The 15,448-nt window shown below is 44.8% G+C and overlaps 1 protein-coding gene across 1 annotated transcript in view; it reads left to right on the forward strand.

The window, feature by feature from the left end:
• The window catches only part of DNAJC8 (DnaJ heat shock protein family (Hsp40) member C8), a 96,165-nt gene that overhangs the window by 79,323 nt on the left and 1,394 nt on the right, over window positions 1-15,448 (forward strand). The gene's annotated exons all lie outside the window — the stretch shown is intronic.

Genomic DNA, 15,448 nt, shown 5'->3' on the forward strand with positions numbered 1-15,448 from the left:
GCATTGAATTTAGGATTGCGGCCCACATTTCTTCTGATCTGACTGCCCCTGGGGCTCGGGATTTTGAGTCGGGCTCTTGATTATCACTTGGTAGTACTTTGTTTAATGTTGTTTTATGGGGGGCTTTCTGTGCGGCTGTCACTGTTTCTGCTTTTGTTGGTCCGTTTATGGATACCTGTTCTATATCCCAGAGGTCCTGTTCTTCTTTTTCACCGTTGTACGTTGGGAATGAGTGAAGTTTTGGACTTTGACAGAATGGGCCATCTTCCTGAGATTCTTGTTCTAAATGTTCTGCGATTGCTACCAGTTCTGAGTCCAGGATGGGTAGTTTCGCTGGGCTAGATGTCCATTGGTACTTAGTGGCGTCTAGGGGGTTATTACATAGAGTTTTGTCTTGCCTAGGATTGAAGACGAATGCTGGTGTAGGAGTTGGTGGTACAACATTGTCCTGGACTATACATGATGCGTATAGTTTCGTGGGGTGATTTTTCCTGATCACTACTGTTGGCGATAGGGGGAGGCGAGGGGGTGAATTCATTCTGAGTTTCTTTTCGCTGCTTCCTTGCTGTTGCCAGTCTTGGCATGGTGAGGGTATTTCCCCAAGACTTGTTTGGGATGGACCCAGGGAGTCGATCCTTTTTCTGGTGGTGTTGGTGCCAGTAGTAGTGAAGTAGTCCGTTATCTTGTGATGTTTGTGAGAGACTACGGACTCTGGAGCCCCCTCCTGCGGGGTTGCTTCCTTCCAAAAGCCGGGTTCTCTCCAGATCGTTTCTTCCATGCTGGAATTTTGTTCGCCTCCCCCGAGTGTGCCCTTTGTTAGGTTTTGCCTCCTGCATGGGAGGGGGAGATCCTGTTCGCTGCTTGCTCTCCTTTTTGGGGTTGCTTCATCCAGAGCCAGGTCTCCTTTCCTTTTTCTCTTTCCTTGTTTTGCTGGACGGTTTGTAATACTGCCTCGTGCTTTGCCTGATATCATGGTCAGTAGGTTTTGCTGCCTTTAGAGCGGGGTGATTTTGAGCAGGCTGTTGGGGTGAGGGAAAGGGCCTTGTTGAGTTTTTTTTTTTTTTTTTTTTTTTTTGCCCTTTTGTTGTTTAGAGGCAGTTAAGGGTGCCGTCCTTCAAAAAGAAACTTTAATGGACGTTTAAATTCTGAGTGTGTGTGATCACCACCGGGGGGGTTAGGAGCTTTTGAGGGCCTGGGTCCTGGGGAGGTGCAGAGTACAGAGTTGCTTGACCGTGCCAGTCCTTGGTGGACCGTGGTGGTGGTGGTCCCTTCCGCTCCGCTCCTGGGCCCTGCTACCCTGGGGAAGGTACCGGGTGCGGGGGAGCAGGGCAAAGGGGGGATGGGGTGAGGCAACGAGCTGCCTGGTGGGAGTACCGGGGGTGTGTCAGGGTGAGGAGTGCTGCACGCCCTGGCGGGGAACCGGTGCCAGACCCTGGTACGGCTACCCCCCTCCCTGTTGCCCTCCTGTTGCCCTCCTTGACCCCCCTTAGCCCCTTTCTGGCCTCTGTTGCTCACCGCACACTTGCCTCCTTCTGGGGTCACGTCGCGGGCAGCACCTGGAGCAGAGGGCCGGTACCTGGTGGCCCGAAGCCTGGCGTCGTCCTCGGAGGGGCCCTCCTCTCTTGCCACCAGAAATTTGTGGCCCCTAGCCCCTACCCCCTAAGCCCCACCGCAAGCCGCACCCGCGATCGGGCCACTTCCGCGGGGGTCCGCAGGGGGGGGGGGGGGGGGGAGGAAGGGGGGGCAGGAGCGCTGGGCTGCTCCGCTCTGTACTCTGCGCTCCGGCGCACTGATCCGTGCTGTCAACCGCTGTTGACCCAGAACCGGAAGTCGAGAAAGTGCCGCGATACCTCCGTGAATGCCGCGATACCTCCGTGAAGGGACAACAATATTACTCCAGAGGGTCTTACAGAGGATCCTACAGAGGAAACAATTTGAGAGGTAGAGGAAAATCAACTGCCACAAGACGTCCCTCCACCTCATCAAAACAGTAACTCTCTCCACATCCCCACACAACATACATCTCCTGTGGGAGGAAGACTGGAACATTTCTACAATCAATGGCACAACATAACATCTGATTAATGGGTGCTGTTAATTATCCACAATGGTTGTTGCCTAGAGCTCATCTCTACTCCACCAAACATTCCCCCTCGGTGGCACAGGTTTTCTCTAGAACACCTCATTTTGTTAAAACAAGAAGTACAATCACTTGTACTCAAAGGTGCAATAGAGATCGTACCTATACCTCAACAAGGGACAGGAGTATATTCCCTAAACATCCTCATACCAAAAAAGAATGGTACTCTCAGACCAGTCCTGGATCTTAGACCCCTCAATCAGTACATTCTCTCAGAGCGTTTCCACATGGTCACTCTTCAGGATGTCATTCCAGTATTACAAAAACAGCACTACATGACAGCATTAGATCTAGAAGATGCTTACTTCCATATTACCATACATCCAGCACATCGCAAATACTTAAGATTTATGATAGCAGGCAAGCACTACCAATTCAAAGTGCTACGCTTTGGGGTAACAACAGCACCAATGGTATTGAACATATGCCTAGCAGTGCTTGCAGCATACCTCAGAAGGCAACATGTACGTGTCTTTCCCTATCTGGACCACTGGCTTATAAAAGCCAGCACCATTCAAACTTGTCAACAGCACACACAATACACAATCAATACCCTAGACAGTCTAGGGTTCACAATCAATTACCAAAAATCTCATCTGCAACCAGTGCAAATACAACCATATCTGGGAGCAATTCTGAACACTCAGTTAGCATTAGCTTACCCAAACCCACAGAAAATTCAAGCTTTCTACAATCTCATATCTCAGCTACAATACAATCAAACTTACACAGTAAGGTTTATCATGAAACTGGTGGGAATGATGGCATTGTGCATAGCAATAGTACCCAATGCACGTCTAAACATGAGACCACTAAAACAGTGTCTCTCACAACAATGGTCTCAGACACCGGGTCAAGTTCACGATCTAGTGTTGTTGGACCGTCAAACTTACAGCTCTCTGCAATGGTGGAATCACACCAGCTTAACAAAAGGACGGCCATTTCAGGACCCTGTGCCACAGACCATAATCACCACTGATGCATCAATGACAGGTTGGGGAGCCCATCTCAACATTCTTACTATACAGGAAGAATGGGACTCAGTCTAACAAATTTACCACATAAACCACTTGGAATTGCTAGCAGTGTTCTTAGCACTCAAAGCATTCCAGCCACATATCACACTCAATACAGCAACATGGCAACAATGTATTATCTGCAAAAACAGGGGAGACACTCATCTCAATTGTCTCTTCTAGCACAGACAATTTGGAAATGGGCAAGTCACAATTGCTTTCAACTACTAGCAGAGTATATCCCTGGGATACACAACCAACTAGCGGACCTCTTAAGCAGGACACAGCAACAAATACACAAATGGGAAATTCACCCTCAAGTGATTCAACAGTACTTTCGCATGTGTGTAACACCACACATAGTCCTCTTCGCAACAAGGGAAAACGCAAAATGCCCAAACTTCGCATCCAGGTACCCACACCCTCGATCCAAGGGCAATGCTCTACGGATCAATTGGTTAGGGATATTTGCTTACGCTTTTTCCCCCTCCCACTAATTCTATTCCTAGTCAACAAGATCCGTCACACCTCCCTCACAATGATACTCATAGCTCCCACGTGGGCACGTCAACACTGCTACACTGTTGGATCTATCTGTAGTACCACATCACAAGCTCCCAAACAGACCAGACCTATTGACTCAAAACAAAGGTCAAATCAGGAATCCCAATCCCAGTATGCTCAACCTAGCGATTTGGCTCCTGAAGTCATAGAGTTTGGATATCTACAGCTTCCATCAGAATGTATGGACATTCTAAAAGAAGGGCGTAAACCTACATCTAGGCAGTGATATGCAGCGAAATGGAAACGTTTTGTATATTACTGTCAACCCAAAAACATTGATCCACTTAAAGCATCAGTACAGGATATTGTTTTTTATTTGCTTTACTTACAAATAGCTAATCTTGCATATTCATCTATTAAAATACATTTAACAGCAATATTAGCCTACCTTCAAAACAGACAGCATATGTCTCTGTTTAGAATTCCTGTCATAAAAGCTTTCATGGAAGGCCTTAAAAGAGTTAATCCACATAGAGCTCCACTAGCTCCTGTCTGGAATCTTAACATTGTGCTCACAATGCTTATGGGTCCACCATTTGAACCCATGCATTCTTGCACTCTTTAATTTCTCTCATGGAAAGTTGCTTTCCTAGTAGCAATTGCTTCCTTACGGAGAGTTAGTGAAATTCAAGCATTCACTTTAGAAGAACCTTTCTTCCAAATTCACAAACACAAAATAGTACTTAGGACAAATCCAAAATTCCTATCCAAAGTGGTTTCACCATTTCACTCAGTCAGTCAGTGGAATTGCATGTCTTCTTTCCACAGCCAGATTCAGTTGCTGAAAGAGCTCTTCACACTGTTGATGTCAAAAGAGATCTCATGTATTATATAGACAGAAAAAAATATTTCAGAAAATCTAAATAACTTTTTGTGGCTTTTCAGCAGCCTCATAGGGGATTAGCCAGATGGATAGTAAAGTGTATACAAACTTGCTATCTTAAAGTTAAAAGACAACTATTGATAACTCCTAAAGCACATTCTACGAGAAAGAAAGGAGCTTCAATGGCTTTCTTAGGAAATATACCAATGGCAGACATATGCAAAGCAGCCACATAGTCCACAGCACACACATTTACTGAACACTACTGTGTGGATGGGGTATGTTGCCAACAAGCAAATGTTGGTCAAGCAGTGCTTAAAACACTATTTCAAACTACTCCAACTCCTACAGGCTAGCCACCGCTTACTTTAGGAGGCGACTGCTTTTCAGTCTTTGCAAAGCATGTGTATCTGCTGCTACGTATGCCATTGAACGGAAAATATCACTTACCCAGAAGGTATCTGTTCGTGGCATGTAGTGCTGCAGATTCACATGCACCCTCCCTCCTCCCCGGAAGCCTGTAGCTGTTGTAGTACTTTCTTTATGTAAATGTGTACATACATTGCATGGACATCTTCTTTTCTTACTATATATATGTACATATACATTTCTTCACTCCTTACTTCACTCTCCTGCGGGAAAACAATCTAACAAAAGACTCAATACCCATGTTCACTATCACCGAGAGGAGGAGTCACTCGATCTCGTGACTCTAAAGAGCTTCTTCGAAGAAAACAACTTGTAACACTCCAAGCCCAATATTTGATGCGGACTTATGCAAAGACTTATGCAAAGCATGTGAATCTGCAGCAGTACATGCCACGAACAGATGTCTACTGGGTAAGTGACATTGATGTCCTTTTGCACTTGTTTCTTTTTTTGGTTGGATCTCCCTACAGATATGTCTTTGTCTGTTCATGGACATGGCAAACTGCATGGTCTTTTCCCTGTGACACCCTCTTTGAAACTGCCTTTTTACAGTGAGCAATCTCTTCTAGACTCCCATGTTTTGCACAATTTGACTTCTGATAGAGTTTGAGAGTTCGCCTAACGAACTGACCAAAGTACGTTCAGATGGCCTTGAGAGAAGATCGAAGCAGTCGCGGGAGTAGTAGAGGTCAATACTCGATCAAGACTTTTGGGGATATTCTTAAGTGTGATTCAGGATAATTGAAGAAGAAAATAAGTTACTTACCTGTAACTGTAGTTCTCCAGTATCCGTATCTTTCATAGATTCACATGCTTGAATCATTACCAGTTATCGAAGTGGGAGTCCACGTTCCCTAACAAAGCTGTATATACCAGTATCATAGGCTATAAGTCAGTTTAAAAGCCTATCTACGCCCTTTAATAAAAAAAATTTTAAAAACTTGACACAAAACCAGTGTATCACGATTTACCTTTGGCTTACCACCCAGATCAGATGGGGATGGCATGCGGCCTTGGTTCTTGCAAGTCCTACTCAGGCCAAGTTAGGGGCGACCCCTTCAGGTAGCCACGGTGCTGCTGACAGTAGTACGCTACCACAGTCCGTGCCCTCCAGAAGGAGTCCTAGAACCCCTCTAGACAGGAACTCCCTGGAACAGAAAGGAGGACACAAGAAAATCAGAACTTCAATCCCTGTAAAATCACTGGAAAGACAAAGGAAAAACAGGAGCAAAAACTAGAGTCCAATAGAAGACCAGCCGGAGCGTGACCGCCACAGGAGAAGTGTTGCAACGCAAAGAGAAGAAGAATCTATCCCCTTGTATACCCCTTGACAGGAAGTGAAATGCAGGAAGAAGAAGACTGCCATCTTGGATTGGGAAAGGGGCTATAGAACAAGATAGGAAAAGACACCATTGTAGTAAGGGGAATAGATGCATGCAGGGAAGGTGAAGGAGAATGATATGCTGGGAAAGAGAAATCATGGCTCCTTCAAGAAGGAGAAGGAAAAGGAGAAGGCCCTAAAATAGGGCACCAGGTAAGTGAAAGGACTGAGGGTGGGGGGCGTGGGCACCCCACGACAACACCGCATCACGCATTATATGCCTCGAGGACCGAGGGTGCTGTTGTCTGATTGGTTATGGGTCAAGTTTGTTCCTTTAAAAAAAAAAAAAAAAAAAAAGTAGTACGTAAATATGCTATTAAACTGACTTGTCATTGCCATTATAGCCTCTGACAATAATATATACAACTTTGTTAAGGTAGCGTGGGACTCCCACTTCAACAGGGAATGATTCAAGCATGTGAATCTATGGAAGATCCAATACAGGAGAATGGTAGATTGCCGAGGTGAGACCCCTGAGGTGCCACAACTCAATTTAGGATTATGAGCATGATTTTTACATTTTGTCCAAATTGCCATAGGAAGGGTGTTCTGAACAATGAACATTGGGTATGTATGTTTTGCCTCCAGAGATATCATAAGACTGAGTATTTTGTTGCCTGTTTATTTGAAACCAAGACTTTGGTTCATAGAGACAAGGTATTTTGAGCTCATTGGATAGTTGCGAGCATGGCTGAGCTCTCAGCGCTGGAAAAGCAAGTAAGTATTCTGTTGATGGAGTAGATAGGTGTAAGGAAATGGCTCCTTGGCATGGTTACCCCCTGACTTTTTGCCTTTGCTGATGCTAAGTTTTGATTTGAAAGTGTGCTGAGGCCTGCTAACTAGGCCCCAGCACCAGTGTTCTTTCCCTAACCTGTACTTAGGTTTCCACAATTGGCACACCCTGGCATCCAGGTAAGTCCCTTGTAACTGGTACCCCTGGTACCAAGGGCCCTGATGCCAGGGAAGATCTCTAAGGGCTGCAGCATATTATATGCCAACCTGGGGACCCCTCACTCAGCACAGACACACTGCTTGCCAGCTTGTGTGTGCTAGTGAGGACAAAACGACTAAGTCGACATGGCACTCCCCTCAGGGTGCCATGCCAACCTCACACTGCCTATGTAGTATAGATAAGTCACCCCTCTAGCAGGCCTTACAGCCCTAAGGCAGGGTGCACTATACCATAGGTGAGGGCATAAGTGCATGAGCACTATGCCCCTACAGTGTCTAAGCAAAACCTTAGACATTGTAAGTGCAGGGTAGCCATAAGAGTATATGGTCTGGGAGTCTGTCATGCACGAACTCCACAGCACCATAATGGCTACACTGAAAACTGTGAAGTTTGGTATCAAACTTCTCAGCACAATAAATGCACACTGATGCATTGTACATTTTATTGTAACATACACCCCAGAGGGCACCTTAGAGGTGCCCCCTGAAACCTTAACCGACTATCCGTGTAGGCTGACTAGTTTTAGCAGCCTGCCACACACCAGACATATTGCTGGCCACATGGGGAGAGTGCCTTTGTCACTCTGTGGCTAGTAACAAAGCCTGTACTGGGTGGAGGTGCTTCACACCTCCCCCTGCAGGAACTGTAACCCCTGGCGGTGAGCCTCAAAGGCTCACCCCCTTTGTTACAGCACCACAGGGCACTCCAGCTAGTGGAGTTGCCCGCCCCCTCCGGCCACAGCCCCACTTTTGGCGGCAAGGCCAGAGGAGATAATGAGAAAAACAAGGAGGAGTCACTGGCCAGTCAGGACAGCCCCTAAGGTGTCCTGAGGTGACTCTAACTTTTAGAAATCCTCCATCTTGCAGATGGAGGATTCCCCCAATAGGATTAGGGATGTGCCCCCCTCCCCTCAGGGAGGAGGCACAAAGAGGGTGTACCCACCCTCAGGGCTAGTAGCCATTGGCTACTAACCCCTCAGACCTAAACACACCCTTAAATTTAGTATTTAAGGGCTCCCCAGAACCTAGGAACTCAGATTCCTGCAACCTAAGAAGAAGAGGACTGCTAAGCTGAAAAACCCTGCAGAGAAGACGGAGACACCAACTGCTTTGGCCCCAGCTCTACCGGCCTGTCTCCCCACTTCTAAAGACACTGCTCCAGCGACGCTTTCCACAGGGACCAGCGACCTCTGAATCCTCAGAGGACTGCCCTGCATCTAGAAGGACCAAGAACTCCTGAGGACAGCGGCTCTGTTCACCAAGGACTGCAACTTTGCAACAAAGAAGCAACTTTGAAACAACACGCGTTTCCCGCCGGAAGCGTGAGACTTGGCACTTTGCACACAACGCCCCCGGCTCGACTTGTGGAGAACAATCACTTCAGGGAGGACTCCCCCGAGACTGCAAGACCGTGAGTAGCCAGAGTTGCCCCCCCTGACCTCCCACAGCGACGCCTGCAGAATCCCTAGGCTCCCCCTGACCCTGACTGCCTGCTTCTAAGATCCGACGCCTGGTAAAGACTCTGCACCCGCAGCCCCCAGGGCCTGAAGGAAGCGACCCCCAGGTGGCCCTCTCCCTTGCCCAGGTGGTGGCTACCCAGAGGAGCCCCCCCCCCCCTTGCCTGCATCGCTGAAGAGACCCCTTGGTCTCCCATTGATTTCAATTACAAACCTGACGCTTGTTTGCACACTGCACCCGGCCGCCCCCGTGCCGCTGAGGGTGTACTTTCCGTGTGGACTTGTGTCCCCCCTGGTGCCCTACAAAACCCCCCTGGTCTGGCCTCCGAAGACGCGGGTACTTACCTGCTGGCAGACTGGAACCGGGGCACCCCCTTCTCCATTGAAGCCTATGCGTTTTGGGCACCACTTTGACCTCTGCACCTGACCGGCCCTGAGCTGCTGGTGTGGTAGCTTTGGGGTTGCTCTGAACCCCCAACGGTGGGCTACCTTGGACCCAAACTTGAACCCCGTAGGTGTTTTACTTACCTGCAAAAACTAACAAACTCTTACTCCCCCCAGGAACTGTTGAAAATGGCACTGTCTAGTTTTAAAATAGCTATATGTGATTTATGTGAAAACTGTATATGCTATTTTTCTAATTCAAAGTTCCTAAAGTACTTACCTGCAATACCTTTCATTTGAAGTATTACATGTAAATCTTGAACCTGTGGTTCTTAAAATAAACTAAGAAAATATATTTTTCTATACAAAAACCTATTGGCCTGGAATTGTCTCTGAGTGTGTGTTCCCCATTTATTGCTTGTGTATGTACAACAAATGCTTAACACTACTCCTTTGATAGGCCTACTGCTCGACCACACTACCACAAAATAGAGCATTAGTATTATCTCTTTTTGCCACTATCTTACCTCTAAGGGGAACCCTTGGACTCTGTGCATACTATTCCTTACTTTGAAATAGTGCATACAGAGCCAACCTCCTACAATAGGTTTCTCTGATGCCAAGGAGGCTTGGAAAGAACACAAACACTCAGACCTCAGATTTATTCCAGAGGTCAGAGACCATCTAAAGAAAGTGGATTGGATGCTGGCAGTGCTGCATATTAAAAAGTAATTTCATTTAAGGAAAGGGGCATCCCGGTGGCCGCCTAAAAAGCGATAGCCAAATCCTTTGATTGAGAAGATTAAGTCACACAAACTAAAGTCTTCAACACCAGAAAAAATCCTGCAGTCGAAGAAGCTAGAGATTCTTCCCATCCTGCTTGTCAAAAAGAAAAAGGCATCAATAAGATTTTGCTGAAAGGTTCTGGCTTGACTTCCAAGGTCAATGGAGCTTTAACAGGGAAGGAGGGACATTCACACTTGAACTAGAAGTCCCATAGGGACAAAAAGACCTCTGACATTGAGAGGAAGAAGAGGGCATCGGAGACCAATATTGAACACCCAATGAAGAAGAGGGCTTTCAAGCATACAGTGTCCCACAAGATACCAACGCCTTTTGAAATGAAGAAGCGGAGGCAGGAGTCTGAAACATTGGGGGTAGAAGAAACCCCACAAGAAGTTGACCAAGAGGTAAAAATGGCAGAAGAACAATACTATTACACACATCCTGACACAGAGGTGCTAGGTTTCCACACACATGAGGAGGGGGAGGAAACGTTGTGAGAAGATGCTGATACACATTCCCTCATTGCCATCCCCTCTGGAGCATATATCCATGTATCATGAGGTTAACAGGGCTGCAGACTCCTTTGGAGTGCAGATAGATGTAGAAAAGGAGGATTCCTGTTAGAGACAATAGGCCCAATTTACGGAAATCATAATTTGTTACCCATGCTTTTAAGTGTTGAGCAGAGGTTTTGCCAAGTCTGATACATCCGAAGCAGTAAGTCCTCATGTTGAAAAGAGTACATGACATCCTAACAAGACATCAAGTACATATTGGCACAAGCGATAACTGACTTGCTCATACTTTCCATGGCAAGAAAGAGAGCCATGTCCCCAGCATCCATGGACCCACCAAAACAGGAGAAGCAAAAGACTGGAGGCGGTTAGTAGGAAAAAGGAAAGGGCAGTTACCACTCAGTGGTATGTCATTAATTTCAGTGCCCTCCTAAACAGAAATGCACACCTGCCTAGGAAGGACAAGGAGGACTTTAGGTCCCACATACGAAAGACTGCCAAAAGAGGCCCAGAGCAGTCATAGACAAGAGAAACAATAATGCAACCTCTTGCTTGAAGTCATCTTTTGACACAGACCCAGCCAGCAGGCAGCTTACTACAGCAACTTCCTCTATGCTTGATGGTGGTTTATACAAATAAAAAATGATTAGTGAACCAAAGGGCCAGGGAAAGGCCACCAGCAGATATTGAAAGTCTAGTTTCTACCAGAAAATGCAAAACACTTGATGGCAAATCGCAAGCTCACAGCAGGTGACCAGCTTATATGAATATTGCCAACTGGAGGAAATGAAAGTACCTCTTCAACACCTCCTCATAAAATTTCTTTGAACAAAGGATCAGGTAATTTTACTTAAGTGAAGACTGTGAACACTCGAACATGCTGCACCTTGTCAAATTACTACCAGCGCCATATTGAACTGCCATGCGTGATTATCGGTTTCCTCCCAAAAGTACGTAATCTTTTAGCTATACCATTTGATGGTGTTAACCTTTTAGGCCCAGTTTCGAATGAGTTCTAGAAAAGTTAAAGAAATACAATTACACCTGGCAGTCAGCACCACCAATAAACCACATTAGTAGCCAACATTCAACCCTCTATCCAGCAACGTCAGCAACCACAACGATATGCAACAGCAGAGGGTTTGATGGTAATAGTAAAGTTTGTGGTAGAGACTGCATCACCAGAGGAGCTTCTGTTGCGACTTAAGACGGCTTTTGTACTGATCCTTCCTTCCCTTCAGTCACAAAACCAGACTGAGGAGTTACTCTCAGTGATGGAAATTTGTAAGACAATCAGTGCTATCAAAAGTGTTGCAGTGTTACATTAAGTTAATTTGCTTACCCCAAATCTAGAAACACGACAAGCACAAAAGCAACAAAGGCCAACTACCCTTACAGTTGGAAAAAAAAAAATGCTCACTGTTAAGTAAGGTGGTGATAGAGAAAGTACCATTATACATTAAAAAAAACAGGGGGGGCTATTCACTGTGCATTTCTATACTAAAGATGGACGGCACCCTTTTACCTTGTTAGGGCTGTGTGTCTTAAGCATCTTCCTATACACTATCTATTTCAAGATGACAGCCTGGACGGATGTGATGCCCCTTCTACATGAAAGTAATTGATTGGTGGCCCTCGACCTGATGCTTTGCTACTTGTGTATACCAATGCTAGAGAATGGTTGTAAGTACCTTGGATTTTTGGCTGGCTCAAACCATTACCATTCAGTTACTCTTTCCAGCATTACAGCTGTGGCAAGAGTTTCTTGCACATTGTTTTTCTGTGGTGGCACTAGTCACTCACCTATGCCACCAATGTGTTTAGGTTTATCCTCATCTAGACAATTTGCTGGTAAAAGGGAGGGTAGCTCAGCAATACCTTCCTAACACGCACAAAGTATCCCAGATTTATCAATTAGCCGTTACCATCCATGCCAAAAGACCCATCTGCACACCGGCAGACCCAGCCGTATTTGGGAGCAACAGGAAAACCTCAGTTTGCTCAGACTTTCCCAATGGTGAAGAGTGTGTTTTGAGACTAATCGGTGTTTTAGCCATCACAATCTCTGACAGTATGGTGATTAGGTTGATGGGCATGATGGCTTCATGAATTGAGCTAGCCTCCAAAGCATGTTTACAGATGCGTCCATTGCAGGTGTGTCTAGTGGCCCAGTAGGTGCAAATGGGCTTGGATTTGCTGGTTGCAAGCAAAAACATTCTCTTGCTGTCTCTATTACAGGATGCGGGCATAGCCCTCGCCTCCTGGAAAAATGGAAGACCCCATTTTGTGTCAGGGTGGGCACGGGTCCACCCGTAATTCTCAGTTTATTGTCCATGATCTCGGTGCCGAGACTTCGGACTCTGAAACTTGTGGTCACATGTTTAATCCCCCTCATATTACAATATGTCTGTCCTCAGACCATGAGCAAGAGATCATGGACTGTGAAACTAATAAACCTGCATTGGGTCTCCAACAATAATTTGCGTACTCAGTGCAGAGTTTGAGGACTGTGGGCAGTAGTTTAGATGTATCAAGCCTGTAGTCCTTTAAAATAGTCTGTAGACTATACACATTTTTGGAGACTGTTAAAAAACTGATTTTGTTTCCTAAATGAATAGTCCACTTTATTTGGCTTACCACTATCTTCAGTTACAGGGAGATGTTCATAGTGAAACCAGCTTTTCAAAAATGCAGCAGGTCCATAGTCTTGAAATTGAATCGACTGACTTGACACACCTAGTTATGAGAGCGAGACAGGTCTTTAGTCTATGAACATCTAGCCAAATGCGCAGCCAGTGTTCCAACTCAGAGTATTCTCTTTGTTTGAGGGTTCAGGTAATCCTCAACAAAGTCAAAAAGTGGCTGTGTAATTTTTCTGTAGAGCAGAAGACCTGAGCAGTTAGGATTTAGTGTGGCTTCTTATGGAAATTGTCTGCTGAGAAAGTGATTATTTGCCTTGGGGAAAATGGTGGAACTTGATAAGAACACCAAGGATCCCTTCATTTGGGAATTCTTTAGAAATATCCTGGGCAAGAAGAAGCTTATTAGCAGAAGGCTTACCTGCATGCTTTAAGACTAGAAACTCAGTAGGTGGCAGAGTGCTCCTTTAGCTTTAAGAAGTCTTGAAGTGGAAGCATGAGAAGGGGAGCATGATGCATCAACAGGAGACATTAGCTGCTGAAGTATTGGATGTCAGATCTTTGCCAAACATTTTTGCAGAGGTTCTACAGCAAGTAAGGCAGGGAGGCATTTGACACACCAAAATCTTTATACTGCATGGACTGAAGACTGACAGTGTGTGCAGACAGTAATAAAGAATTGGCACAGAAAAAAAAAGGATTTCTTTTTTTTTTTTTTTAAACATCAAGTATAAAAATGATAGAAGTAGCCATTTGACACAACAGTTAGTAAACAAAACAGTAAAATACAATTTTTTGGACTCTGCATGTCTAAAGTGGCGGGTCGGGTACATGACCTGGCTAAGGTGTTGGCTGCTTTTCAACGCCCTGGGGACAGTCTAGGCTGCTGGTTAGGTGAAGCCCTTGCATAGTGGAGATTGGCTCCTTGAGACATTTTGTGCACAGGACCTAGCCTCAGGCCTTGCACATTTATGAGTGGCCACTGGCAGCTGGTCCAGGCAGGCCTTGGCCAAAGGCCGGCCCTGTTTACAACTTCTCTGGCCATGTGCAGTGGATGTCTTAAGCATCCTTGTTGGGATGGACGAAAATGCAGGACTCGCACACCAAATGGAATGTTTATAACCTCACCTTATTTATCCTAAAAACGACATCTAAAAAAGCATGTCAATAAATAAAAGCACATACGGACACTAATAAATAATGCTATATTCCTAGTTGCTTTATTGTGGTAATGTGATATGTAATCTAACCTGTACAATCATATGAAAATTCATTTCTCACATTAAGGATGAAGTCATAAGCAGTACATTTGATGAACGAGTTAAGATTTGGATGGCTGTTGTGAGTTATGAAGCAAACCATAACCAGTGGGTTCCAGTGACTTATAGGTTTTGTTTTGTAACAAAAACGTCACTTTAAATGTGACTTTGATGTTATTTTCAAATGTTTGTAAACATACATCAGTGTTTTATCACTAATCCTAATTATAACTTCACTTTAACTGTAATTTTACTAAATGAATATATTTATATAATTACAGAAGCAGTGGTACCAACTCTATCGTTATGTATGAGTCACCTTTTATTGTAAAGGTGTTTTATTGTTTTGCTTGTTACTTTAGTTTCATTTATTTAAACTGCACTAAAATGGTACTCCTTGTATCCTCCTGAGATTTGGCATGCCAAGGTTTGTTTAGGTCCATCTAAAAAATGTTAAAAGGGCTTTGTGGTGGGGGCGGTGATAAGTGAAAAACGTTTCTCATTCAACATACCAAAAGCAATTTTGCTCACTCCTACAGCAAAAACAGAATACATTTACACCAAATTTGGTTAGGACTGTGCACCTAAAGCTGAATTATGTTCAGTTGTTTCTGAAATATTTTCTGTTTGGAAAAGTGCCAAACAGGATTGAGAGGGTTGACATTTTTGTATATTTTGTTGGTAACTTAATAGGCTCAAAACTCCTGAATCCTGTCCATCACATTTGATTTTCTATTGGATGGTAGATGTCTTCAATAATTTTTTTCTGACATATGGGAAATCACTAATTTGCAAGTTTCATGTCGTGTTGAAACAATGATGATTGTTTCTAATCAACGGAGTTGGCATCTATTAACATAAAGACTTAGGAATAATTCATTTTGTATACAATACTCTTGTGAATCAACTGCAGAAGAACTGTCTTTACTGATGTGACTGCTAGAGGGCTGCTCCATTTTAGACGCCTTCTGGGATGCCTTTCTCCATGCCATTCGCTTATAAGGCACATAAACATACATGGTATTAATATTTATAACCACCTTTCACTTTAAGCAGCCATTCTTCCTTCTGGAAGTCATTCATACAGTGAGTTTCCACAAAATC

The sequence above is a fragment of the Pleurodeles waltl genome, chromosome 3_1, assembly GCF_031143425.1.
Source record: "Pleurodeles waltl isolate 20211129_DDA chromosome 3_1, aPleWal1.hap1.20221129, whole genome shotgun sequence".
Taxonomy (NCBI): domain Eukaryota; kingdom Metazoa; phylum Chordata; class Amphibia; order Caudata; family Salamandridae; genus Pleurodeles; species Pleurodeles waltl.